General features: G+C 40.7%; 1 protein-coding gene across 2 annotated transcripts in view; it reads right to left on the reverse strand.

Annotated features, from left to right (window-relative positions):
- Positions 1–13,370, reverse strand: part of LOC118781729 (mitochondrial glutamate carrier 1-like) — a 92,124-nt gene that overhangs the window by 73,171 nt on the left and 5,583 nt on the right. The window contains exon 2 of one of the 2 annotated variants that reach the window (XM_036534746.1): positions 7,268–7,397. The exons of the other annotated variant lie outside the window; for it this stretch is intronic. The gene's annotated coding sequence lies outside the window, so the exon portion shown is untranslated. The remainder of the gene's footprint in view (positions 1–7,267; positions 7,398–13,370) is intronic. 2 annotated transcript variants of the gene reach the window in all.

A 13,370-nucleotide genomic window follows, 5' to 3' on the forward strand; every position in this document is an offset into this window, starting at 1 on the left:
TAAACTAAATGTCGCTTTTTCGCACACGAACATTCGTCTTTGATGTGAAAGTGTTCATTTACAGGATAGACGTTCGAAAAAATATAATGTCGCGCGAAAAAAATCGTAACGACAAATCGCGCTGTATGTGTAAAGACCTTAAGACGCATGAAGATTCCATTCTTGGAGCAGATGTGATGAAAAAGAATAACTATATTGTTGATTTAGCTAATCGGTTCTTTGGAAAGGAGAAGGAGATGTTAATAATTGTGTTGTCATTCCTAATAGAAATGCAGTTTCTACAGTTAAGGGGTTGCTTATATATGATTTGTCAAAACTTTTGGGTACACAAAACCAGAGACTAGCTGAAGTGCTGCAGAAATATGAAGATGTGTGGGCTAGTCATAAACATGACTGTGGGAGGGTCCAGAACATGGAAGTACATGTACAGGGAGATGACCCCCCAGCACAGAGGCAATACAAATATCCTAGTGATACTGAGGATACTATCTTAGGCATTACTCAGAAATGGCACATATCCTATCATCCTCAGACATCAGGAGTGGTGGAAAGGATGAATAGAACCCTAACAACAGCCCAGAAAAAATCTGTTCTGGATGCTGGAAAAGACTGGTGTCATCATTTACCAGGAATCCTAATGGCTATTAGCGCCACCAGCAGCAAGAGCAGGGGCATCAGTCCTCATGAATTGATGACAGGCAGAAGAATGCCTCTGGTACATCCTAACATGGGAGATGTGCCAAAACCGATCCAGGATCGGGTAAAACATGATTTGTTTCTGCAAGTTCTGCATGTTCAGTACATTTTGGATGACAAATTACTCTTTGCAACTCACAACATGGAGATAACTCACACAGGGAACAAAAGGTAGTGGGATGATGGTGTAAGACACACCATCCACAAATTTGAAATAAGGGAACAAGTATTGGTCAAAAATTTTCTTCAGAAAGGGCCCTGGGATGCAAATTGGACAGGACCACATGAAATAGTGGACACCTGTGGGGAGGGTAATCTTAAGGTTAGAATGAAGGGAAAAAGGAACCAGTATACAAATGGTATCATGCTGACCAATACAAACAGCATAAAAATGAGAGATATTAAGCAGACATAAGAATACATCCTGCGCATGTTTTTCAGATGTAATACGAAGATCCACATCATACAATATGGGCCATGGCACAGAAGAAACAGCATCAAGGTGGGTACTTCCTGCTTCTCCAGATGATCTCGTGTTTAACACTGTCAGCATGCAGAAACACAACAGGTGGGACAGCATACTTCAGGTACAAGGAGTTCAATGTAACTTGTCACATGAAAGCCACATGTCTGGTGGAAGCTACAGGACATGTAAAATGCCAGTGCCCTGCAGGCTTCACAGGAGATGGGGTTAGTAGGTGTGAAGACATTGATGAATGCATGGGAAGACAACAATCATGCACCAGCAATCAACACTTCATCAACACCTTTGGCAGCTACAAGTGTGACTGTAAACCTGGATGGAAGCTAAACAGAGAAAAAAACCTTTGAAAAGCAGTGCCCGAGGATGTGGCCTAGTCCAGTTAATGGGATAATTGCTGTCCCTACATCACAAATATATATTAGAGATTCAAGAACTTTTTCACATGCACAGTTATAACAGTATACAACTTGAAATGTACAACTGGTCCAACTCCGTAGACTGTGCAAAGTAGCAGAGATAAAAATAAATTATATAAAAAATAGATAAAAGGAGAAAAGTATGTAACGTAATAAAAAACTTGAGAGTAAAATATGTATATTAAGAATAAGAATAATAACAATAAAAACTAGAAAGTATCACATCTTTCAATCAGGGTATATGTTTACGATTAGTGTGGCAAGCATGTCTGTGTTGAGGAGTCTGATGTCCTGGGGGAAGAAGCTCCTCCTGAGCCTCTCAGTTTTGGCCACCAGACTGCGGTAGCACTTGCTGGATTTCAGCAAGCTAAACAAGCAGTTACTGGGATGGGTGGAGTCCATAATAATTCTGATGGCTCTGGTACTGCATCACCTGGTGTGGATGTCCTGCAGAGAGGGGAGGACAGCCCTGGTAATGCGCTCAGCTAAGCGCACCACTCTTCATTACTAGAGATGTGAGGGCTACTGGACGATAGTCATTCAGGTATGAGGGCTTATTGTTCTTCGGCACAGGGACAATAAACTGATCTTTTAAAGCAAGTGGGGACCACAGACTGAGCTAACAATTAGGTGAAGATAGAGGTAAACACCCCAGAGAGCTGATCAGTGCAGGATCTCAACTCTGAACTGAACTCCTTCTATGCGCGATTCGTGGCTAAACATGCTAGCACCAGCCAGCCAATTAGCACTACAGTGGGGAGCAGTCCTGAGTGGGTGTGAGGGGTGAGTGCGTGATTACCGTCTCGGTGGTGGAGGTTCGGAGGGCTTTGAAGCACATCAACATCGGGAACTCTGGCCGGCTCAGCTAATTGGCTGGCTGGTGCTTGCATGTTTAGCCGCAAATCGCGCATAGAAGGAGTTCAGTTCGTCAGCCAGAGAAGAGTCGGTAATCCCCACGGTGATGGATTTGCTTCCGAAGTCGCTGAGAGTCCTCAGTCCCTGCCACATATGTCGGGAGTCATACAGTTGGAAATGAGACTCCACCTGGTCTCTGTACCGGAGCTTAGCGGCTTTCACTGCACGTCAGAGAGCATAGCATGCTGCTTTATACTCGCTCATTTCCCCTGACTTGAGTCCCGCGTTATACGCAGCCGTGCGTGCGTTCACCGCAGCTCGGATGGATTTATCCACCCACGGTTTCTGGTTGGAAAAAAGTCCTTATGGTGACAGTGTGTGTTGCTTCCTCAGCTAGCATGCTAACAAAGCTCACTACAGCATCCACGGACTCCTTGACGTCAGCAGAACTCGCCCGGAACATATCCTAGTCAACGTCTTCTAGCGCATCCTATAGCGCGGCTTGTGATTAGTCTGTCCAGCGCTTCACCACACGCCTCCTTGGAGCTTCCTGTACAAGCCTTTGTTTATATTCCGGCACAAGAAAAATGGCGGCGTGGTCCGATTTACCAAAGGCCGGTAGCGAGTTAGGTTTGTAGCTATTCCTGAACTGCGAATCGCAGTGGTGCAGTTTGTTTGACCCTCTAGTTGAACAGGAGACATGTTGGTAAAAGTTTAGCATGACCTGTCTAAGGTCGGCTTTATTAAAGTCCCCAGGCACGATAATGGCAGCGTCCGGGTGTTTGTTTACATAGACACTGAGCACATCATGGAGCTTAGAAAGAGCCATACCTGTGTCCGCCTGAGGTGGGATGTACACAGCAGTGGCAATGACCGGAGAAAACTCCCGGGGCAGGTAGAATGGACAGCACATTATCGTTACATGCTCCAGATGAGGCGAACAGGAACGCAACAGTGTGGTAATGTTCCTGGGGTCACACCATTTGTTGTTCACCATGAAACAGACGCCTCCACCTCTGGATTTCCCAGCCTCTGTTGTTCTATCCATACGTAGAACACAGAAGTTTTCGGATGGCGTTACAGCCAGGTCCAGAACTGAGGGGGTCAGCCATGTTTCCTACAGACAGAGAATGTTGCAGTCCCTGATGTCCCTCTGGAATCTTATCCTGGCTCGGAGATCGTCCATCTTATTCTCCAGAGAATGGACGTTGGCTAGCAGGATACTAGGCAGAGGAGGACTATGTGCTCTGCTCCTCAGTCTGTTGCGAACCCCAGCATGTTTTCCTCTGTGTTTCTTCTTCCATCGCCTTGGAAGAGTTTTCATGTTGCTGTTGTTCCCCACCGTGTCGCTCAGATGGCCATGTCAGTTGGGTGGGTAAAACGTCGCGAAGTAGGTGAATATAATGGTTGCCAATGTTCAAAAGTGTTCTACTGTCATAAGTAATCAGTGCAGTTATTTGTGCAAAAGGAAAAGAGTAATAAAAAATATAGAAGTAAATAAAACAACAGTCTAAACGGAGCGACCAGGACAGCGTCCGGACACAGTGGTGCCATCTTGCATCTTCCATCTTGCATATTGATAATGTGCAATGGGAAATCATAACAATTGTTATGAATGTACAAGACTTAAAACACTCAACTCATTGATGTCAGATGACCCCTGTGTTGCTAGGCCTTTTGATGATTTAATACAACAGGAATGAGAGGAAATAGGATTTAGTGGGACACCTGGGAGGCGAAGAAAACGTAGCATATTTGGTTCAGGAATATTTGGTTCAGGAAACTCCTTATATAACAATCACCAAATTGATTTGCTAAAAAGATATATTAGTGATGTAAAATCAAAATTGGGTAGTTTTCTTCAGGACCATATTCAGCAGTCCGCTGAAACAGACGAAATCCTTGTCAAATACATCCAAGCCCAAATTTCACTCAATGCAGACGTTACACAAGGACTTTCAACATTGTCAAACAGACAGTTCTGCCTAGCCGCTGCAGGACATATGCAGACAACGGTACAGGATTTTGCCACAGATTTAATTACTAACAGGTTTCCAAGACACTTTGTTTTTAAAAGGCTGTAACATTGGAAGAGATGTCATGTGTTCTGGTGATAGAATTACACCAAATATAGGATGTGGGTGGGTCAATACCAACAATTCAGAATGTTTGATTTCAGAAGAAATTGTAAAACATAATTACAATGACATAAGACTTCCTGGTAGTAACACATATTGTATCAACACAATTCATTCCAATGTAACTGCAAAGGATTTGGTGTGTAAGGTACCGGGTAATGCATCCTGTATTCAGGTGACCTACCCAATGAACACTGGTGGCAGGAAACTCTATTACAGTAAGGCCAGGGTGGATCTTATTTTAGAGGAGCCAAATGCAGAGTTTCTACAACCAGACCCTTTACCTGAACTCAGTGAAATCCAAATCTTGCAACAGCATGAAGATGTCAGTGATGAAAGGAAAAAGGCTGCTACAGCTGTGTCTGCCCTAGTGCTACCTATCATGGTGATCCTGATGTGCTACCTCAGATCATTGATAAGACAACGGAAGAGGGATATTGGATACGCAGAGAGGAAAATGTCGACGACACTCAGGGGAGTGTCGATGGTGTGGATTATATGTGGAGACATGTAATCACATTCTAACACCCTGTCCTGTCCTGCCCTTGTGTAGTTGCACCCTCCTGTCAGGGTACAAGGGGCACACGGATTTGTAAAAAACACTGACTAAACCTTGCATTGCTGGTTCTCTCTGGGTCAAGATTTAAGGGGCGGGATTATGTAAGGAAAATACAAAACCTGCTTCAGTGTTCTTGGATGGTCACCTAATACAATCAAAACTAACTCAATAATCAAGGGGGGGTTAGAGACAAAGGGAATTGATTGGCATGCCTTGATGTTGACAATGACCATTTGGTTGCCTTCCACACCACACCCTTTGTTCCTGTATGATGTGCGATACCCCTGTCCCTTCCTGTGAGCAGGATGAAGGAGGAGACTCTGTGCCTCAAAAACCTTACACATGTAAATGTCCATTTGTTTCTCTGCCATCCAATCAGGGCCAGGAACCTGCATTTTATTTCAGCATTCTATTTCAGGTTTTGGGTATAAAAGCTTGTACCCAAACAACATAAATCTGTAATTGATCTGCCTTGCTTTTACCCGGTATGTTTCATACTGTAATTAAATACTAATTTTTGCTTTGTTATGAAATTGCTATTAACCTAAACGTTGGAACTACGAGTCTTACTTCACAAGAAGGAAAAATTTCTACATTATGCTAAGGGACAGACCATTATTTTGTGTCAGATTTGTGTCAGATTACATTAGTCTAATCACAATAATGTTAGCTAATGTTAACCAGTTAGGGCTACTACTTGTGTGTGCACTACTGTCATCATTACAACAACAAGAATCTTCTATTACAACTTGTATAGTACACTTTTCAGTTCATTCGAGAATATTTGGGTTAATAACGGGTCTGGTTCTCACCTTATTGATGAACGTGAATTGTAGTCGCTGAGTAAATCTCCAAATCCCTCCCTCAAAATCAGCTGTCTCCGTAAGAATCTTCTAATATGTGCAGCACAATTAACTGAAAATTGCTGCGTTGCATAATCAATGCTAACTGGCTGGGGAGCTAATGTTAGCTATCTAGCAATAGATTTGGCAAACACAGCTAGTTAGCTAACAGGCTACCTATCTGAACGTTTTACTTACACACTTACATTGCCACGTAAAGTATGGTCAGTTTTATTTCACTTGCTAGTAATCAAGCTAATGTAGGGATCCACAGAATTACACAGAGTTTTTAGGTATAGATCTACAGAACTAACCAATCAAAGATCATTTTTGAGGTCGGCAGGTTGTTAAGGAAGTCAGCTAGCTAATCAAATGATGGTTTAAAGGATTTATTATGACTGGGCATGTAACTAACAGATATCCAGCTAACTGTTGCTATTGTGGATATATTTGTTAAATGGGACAGTCGCATCATTGACGGCATGTTTGAGTTCCGTGCCCGGGCCCGGTACGGAGTGATCACACTAGTCAAACGAACTAGACTTAGGGGGTCAAACGTGCACAGGCATGGTACGGATTGCCTAGTGTGAGTCCACGCTAAATAGTCTGGTTTTAAAGTGAGTCATTAATGGAATCTTCTCTGTTCTTTGTAACTGAAGCACTCAAATCTGCTATGGCTACCACCCATGCAGTCTGTCCTAATCCTCCTTGACCTATCTGATAGGTCAGATAGCTGATTTTGATACAGTTGACCATAAGGTCCTCCTGGCAACCCTGGCTGGACAGGGCATTTTAGGCACTACCCACAAGTGTTCTTCATTCTAACTTTCTAAATGTATCCAAAAGTTTCACACAGTGTGACTTTCTCAAAGCCTCACTGCCTTACCACAGGAGTCCATTCATGATCTGTCTTTGGTCCTCTCCTCTTTTACCTATGAACAAAATCTTTGAGTCCCATCATTTCCTCTCATACTCTGCTTCTCTTACTATTGCCGCATAGATTATACTAAAAAACACACAGATAAAAACTCTAGCCCTCATTTCCACTGACTAGCATATTGCCTCACACATCAAGGCATGCATCAATGATGTATTCAACTGGATAATCACTAAACAGATGAAACCTACTTTCTCCAAAACAGAACTTCTCCACATCGAAGTCATCTGTCTTGTTACCACTACACAATCTCTCCTTTAAACTTCATGACATGACTGTCATTTTATCAGACAACCAAGAACTATAACATTTCTTGACAGAAAATCCACACATTTCTTACCACCAACTCTGCACAACTCTTGGTTCAAGCCATGGTGCTCTCTTGATTAGACTACTGCAACAATCTTCTGGGTGGCCCTCTGCCAAGTGCCATCAGACCCCTCCAGCTGATTCAGAATGCAGCTGCTTGACTGAAAATTAATTTACAATTTACAATTAAAACCAAACTGGCCATGTCACACCTCACTTCATCTCTCTAGACTGGCCACCTGTTATGGCACAGAAAAAAATGACTATAGGCCTAACCACATTGTGTGTATGTACTTGTGCAAGTCTCACTGTAAACAGAATACCTGCTAAATTAATCAATTTAAAATGTAAATGTACAAGAGGTAAACAAAATAATGTAATGTAATTATTTAATGCATCCAGGGGAACAGTGATAAAATCATGCCTGCGAGTATCAACAACACCTGCATAAAGTTGATATTTATGGTACAGCTGCCATTCAGAAAGTGCTCATAACCAAGGCCAATGGACAGCAATACTTGGTTTGGTACAACGTGCAAATGAGTTCAAACCTGGACTGAGTAGTAGAAGAAAGTAATATGGACTGTTGGGTTGTCTTTTACTCTTTTCCAACAACTGCAAGGGTAAATGTTTGGAGAAAGTCATTATAAATGACCAAGTGTACGCTATGATGAAAACACTGTTTCTTGAAAATGTTCCCTTATTCCAAGATGATAATGCCCCCCAAAATACTGCTAAATGAATTTAAGAATGGTTTCATGAATGCCAGAATGAAATCAAACACGTTCCATGGCGTTCCCAATCACCACATCTAGACATCATTGAACATTTACGGAAACTTCTGGAACACAGATTTATACTCCCTCATTTCTCAAAGAACTAGAGCCTTTCCTTCTTGAAGAATGGTCCAACATCCCACAAGAAACATTTCAAAATGTATATAACGGACCAACTGCACAGTAGTTCATGAATATTCATATATCGTCTGATGTTTCCATTATTTTGTCTGCCCCCCATACACATCAGAACAACTAATACAGTTACATCCTACAAAGAAATATTTGAAAAATGACCAGTTCATAAGAACATAAGAACATATGATGACGAGAACAGGCCATTCGGCCCAACTAAGCTCGCCATTTCTTAATTAAAGAGTATCCAAAACTGCATCAAGTCTAGACTTGAACACAGCAAGGGTCTCTGCCTCAAATACATGACCTGGCAACCTATTCCATGTATTGATAACTCTTTGTGTAAAATAATATTTCCTTATATCAGTGCGGAACTTACTCTTAACTAGTTTCCATTTATGTCCTCTTGTTTTACAGACTGAACTCACCCTAAAGAATCTATTATAGTTAACCTTATTGATTCCTTTTATAAATTTAAATACCTCAATTAAATCACCCCTAAGCCTCCTCTCGCTTAGTCTAAATAGGTTAAGTAACTTGAGTCTTTCCTCATAGCTTTTATATTTCATGCCAGGAACTAATTTAGTTGCCCTTCTTTGAACCTTTTCTAGAGCTTCGATATCTTTTTTATAGTGCAGTGCCCAGAACTGCACACAGTATTCCAGGTGCGGTCTGACTAAGGCATTGTATAATTTCAATATAACCTCTTTAGATTTATACTCAATACTTTTGGCTATATATCCCAGCATCCTGTTGGCCTTTTTTACTGTTACAGCACACTGCCTAGATCCTGTTAAGCTTGGGTCAACCATTACTCCCAAGTCCTTTTCAAACTGAGCACATTCTAGGTTTTTTCCACCCATGAAATAGTCTTGTCTAAGGTTCTTATTTCCCACATGCAAGACTTTACATTTATCTAAATTGAATGTCATCTGCCAGGTATCTGCCCACTTTTGGATGCTGTTTAGGTCTTTCTGTATTACCTTAGTTGATTCTATACTGTTGGCTAGACCCCCTAGTTTTGTGTCATCTGCAAATTTTACTATTTTACTACTAATCTCTGCATCAAGATCATTTATGTATATAAGAAATAGCAAAGGCCCCAACACCGATCCCTGCGGGACTCCACTTTGTACAGGACCCTGCTCTGATACAATTCCTCCCACAGTTACAGTCTGCTTTCTATTAGACAACCAACTTCGAACCCACTCAGTGATAGCTCCTGTAATTCCTGCAGATGTCATTTTCAATATGAGTCTCTTGTGCGGAACTTTGTCAAATGCCTTTTGAAAGTCCAAATAGATAATATCATAAGCTTGGTTTGAGTCCAGACATGCTGTAGCTTCCTCAAAGAAGTCCAGGAGGTTTGTTAAGCACGACCTCCCTCTGTGAAAACCGTGTTGGCTATCATTTAGAACACCATTTTGTTCCAGGAATAATTCCAAATTATCCCTAATGATGGATTCCAGTATTTTGCATGCAATACAAGTTAAGATGACAGGCCTATAATTTCCTGGTTCGGTCCGGGTTCCTTTCTTGTAGATAGGTACTACACTGCCATGTTTACAGTCATCTGGTATTTCTCCAGTTTTAAGGGATTGCTTAAAAATAACTGTCAGAGGCTTATAAACCACCTCTGCTAGTTCTCTGAGAACTCTTGGATATATTCCATCAGGGCCTGCTGCCTTATTTGTTTTAAGTTTTTGAAGTTTACCTAGTACTTCTGCATCATTTAAATCAATTTCCTCTATAAGTCTCTGAGAACTGACTGCACCTGAAGGCATATGCAAAAACACTTCACTAGTGAAACTCTCCACAAAGTAACTGTTTAGTGTATCAGCAATAGCTTTGTTATCATAAACCATAACCCCATCCTTATTTTTTATACCTCTTATTTCATCCTTAACTATCAAAGTTCATTTGGTTTGGTAGCCGGATCACTTATCATTATTGTGTATAGTGCCTATGTAAATGAACATGCATTTTCCTCCACATTTTCTATTTCAGAACTCAGATGTTTAATGTATGGGCTGATTATCTGGGAAACCTATATTTGAATTATCATAGAATGGATCACATGATATGGTGGTCATACTGCATATGGCAAATACATACTGATGTATATTTCTAGACTGTGTATATTTATTAATATGGATTTCTACTTTTCTATAGAGTGATCATCTTATGCTGTAAAATAGCAGCAGAAAAAACTGAATCTATCTAATATATCATTTGATTTAAAATATTGTTTAACAAGATACAACAGTCTATTTGGCTCAAAGTTTCACTCACATCAGTTCTAGTGTTTATGATTAACTCAAAGAAAACAAGGATATTTGTAAATGCAGACCAATCATTTTAACTACTATGTCTTTACTAAATGTATTGATAAAGTATTTATATGAAACAATCAATCTAATACTGACAGGCGAGGCATCAGTAAGCTGTGTTTTGCCATGCAGGAACAGGCTGAAATACTTGGAGACTGATGGTAGTGAGAAGTTGATGACATCACCAACACTCTCTGGATCAAAGGTTTTCGGCAGGCTGATTTATGCAGCTTTCCAGGACCTCAGACAAAAGCCAGAATGATTTCATAAATAGCTGCTTGGTCCAGCAAAAACTCAGGACATGCTCTCTGTGCAGCACACCATCTAAGTGAGGCCTGGGGATTCATGCCTAACCCTCAAACTCTCCCAGATGTGTCTGGTCTCTGTCAACTTTGCCATTCCCTCAGAAAGTAGGCTGTAATATTTTGCAGTTTGCAGTTCAGACCACTATCTAGTTAGCTAAGTAGCTAAGTGGTCAGAGACACTTTCCCACCATACCAGCGTGACTGTGTTAGCTCTTTTAAGTAAAGTGTATTATTACTAGGCCTATTATTATTATTACTGTGCCCTTTCAGAAGATAGCACCTTGAATGGACTGCACCTTGAACAACTGCTTCACTTCCTACAAAAACAGGGTTTTCCCCATCATAGAAAGGCTTAGGCACTGCGCCTCAGTGTTTTTGGTGGAGCGCCTTAGGCCGAATGAACCTAAAAAGGCTTTTTTTGTTAGGGAGTAATTCTTGTGGATGTTAACAATAGCAATAGAAGATAGAGAGAAGGTACAACTAATGTAGCCTATTTTACAACTAAAGAAATTGCTAACCTATCTAACTTACATAGATATTCATGTACTGAACTAAATTACCTTAGCCAGCGAAGCTAGTTAGTTGACATTACATAAAGATAACTCGACTGAACTAACGTTAGTATCTAACGTGGCTTGGTAGCTAAACAAAGTTAGGCTGTGTTCACACGTAACGTCTTTTGGTCTAAGCATTTTTTCAAAAAAAAAAAAACTGCTCCAAAATGCAGTTGAGAGCGTCCTTTGTTACCATAACTTATACTAACCTCGAGTTAACCTTAGGTAACAGGCTAGATTTGCTAGCGACTGAAATAAACACAAACACCAACCAGAAACTCTTAGGACCCATCCAATTTTACTCCACAAATGAATATTGTTGATACAGTTTAACTGTCATGTCATATATTTCACTGTGCTCTGATTCAAACATATAAGTTTCTCCACCGCTACTTTCTCCAATTTTGATCTTGCTATGGAACATGACAGGTCCCGCTGCTCCTCTTGTGACTGGTCAGCTGTTAAGAAACTGCTTTCAATTGTCTGTCTCCTTTATGTACTTTAGTTGCATTTTCAAAATAATTACATATGGATTTCAACATGTTTATTCTTCCTATGTGTACACGTTAAGGTAATCCACATATATTTTCATTAAATCTCAAACATGTTATTTGATGAAATGAATTGACTTTTGACTAAGTACAATAAGTGTTGCCAGCTTTCTTTCACAAATATGGTAAGGATAATGGTCGAAAACAACATGAAAAAAACTTAAAATAACATAAAATTTCCTTTGAATAATTTCAAACCCCCCAACCACCACCATCCCCTGGAACCCAAACAGCACCTAAGCCCTCTGAAAACCTAGGGAAAACCCTGAAAAACACAAGAAGATGTTGTACAGAAAAATATAACAATTTGTTCTCACAGAACATAGTATGACAGGGGACATTATCTGAAGTTACATATGACCAATGAGCAGATGTTGGGGAGCCAGATTAACTGAATCCCCCAATTAATTATTCAATGTTCATAATCATCTGCCATGTTTGCCTTCAGGAACATTGTGTCACGTTTATTCTATTGACTGTTGTGTGGAACAGGCATAATTCAAATAAAAAATGTACGATTTTTCAAAACAATCTCTGGCTTCTACTTATTAACTATAAGTAACCTGTCTTACAACAAATGATGTTGGAATGGTTCAGACAGCAAAGACACTTGGCTCAAGTGTAGGCTGAGTCCCAGGCTCAAAACCAGCCACATCATCTGTCCACGATGTGTGTCTGAGCACAGCAGAAGATTGCACCTGCTGTTTTCAGCACTAATGTGGAAGCACAGGGAGTGTGCGAAGAAATGAGTTCAATCCATTACAATGACTGACTCCAGACTCAATGAATAAGGGGAAAAAGCATGAAATCAATATACAAAAAAAGTATAATAATTTTGATCATCTTACACACGATTGCCACTGTGAAGCCCCTTCACTTGATCCGTTACTCACAGACCCAGCAACCACGTTAAGATGTGATAAGTCTGCATATATGAATCACAGCTGACAGGGCCATATGCCCTGATAGACATATTGCATCTGGTGAAAATTAGGGATGTAACGATATATCGAATTTCGCAATATCATGATAAAAAAATGTCTCGATACCATAGTGGGACTGTGACAAAATCTACCAGGATATTACAAGCTTATTTTGCTAGTATAGCTGCATTCTACTATCTCTCCTTGTCAAAAATTGTATTGTTTTTGTTTTGCAATTGTACCAGGGGAGGTTTGTTCCTTAGGGCAATCAGGGGACGCACCACCAAAGGGGGAAAGGGAGGGAATTTTTCTATCACATTCTACCACAGCATTACGCTAACTGTGACTGTTCTAGACAGTTTATCTTGCCTCTGAATATCATAGTCCAATCAGCGTCAAGTCATGTTCCATGGAGTACCGCCCCTTTGCCCCTCCTGCCGCCACTGAATTGTACATACATAGTTCAATCATTCATTGCCAAAGACAATTCATGCCAATTTTTGCTCATGCTTAGGTCATGACTGGCTGCTTTTATTTTATTAAAGAAGGAAAGCAGAAGC

The sequence above is a fragment of the Megalops cyprinoides genome, chromosome 8 (assembly GCF_013368585.1).
Source record: "Megalops cyprinoides isolate fMegCyp1 chromosome 8, fMegCyp1.pri, whole genome shotgun sequence".
Taxonomy (NCBI): Eukaryota; Metazoa; Chordata; class Actinopteri; order Elopiformes; family Megalopidae; genus Megalops; species Megalops cyprinoides.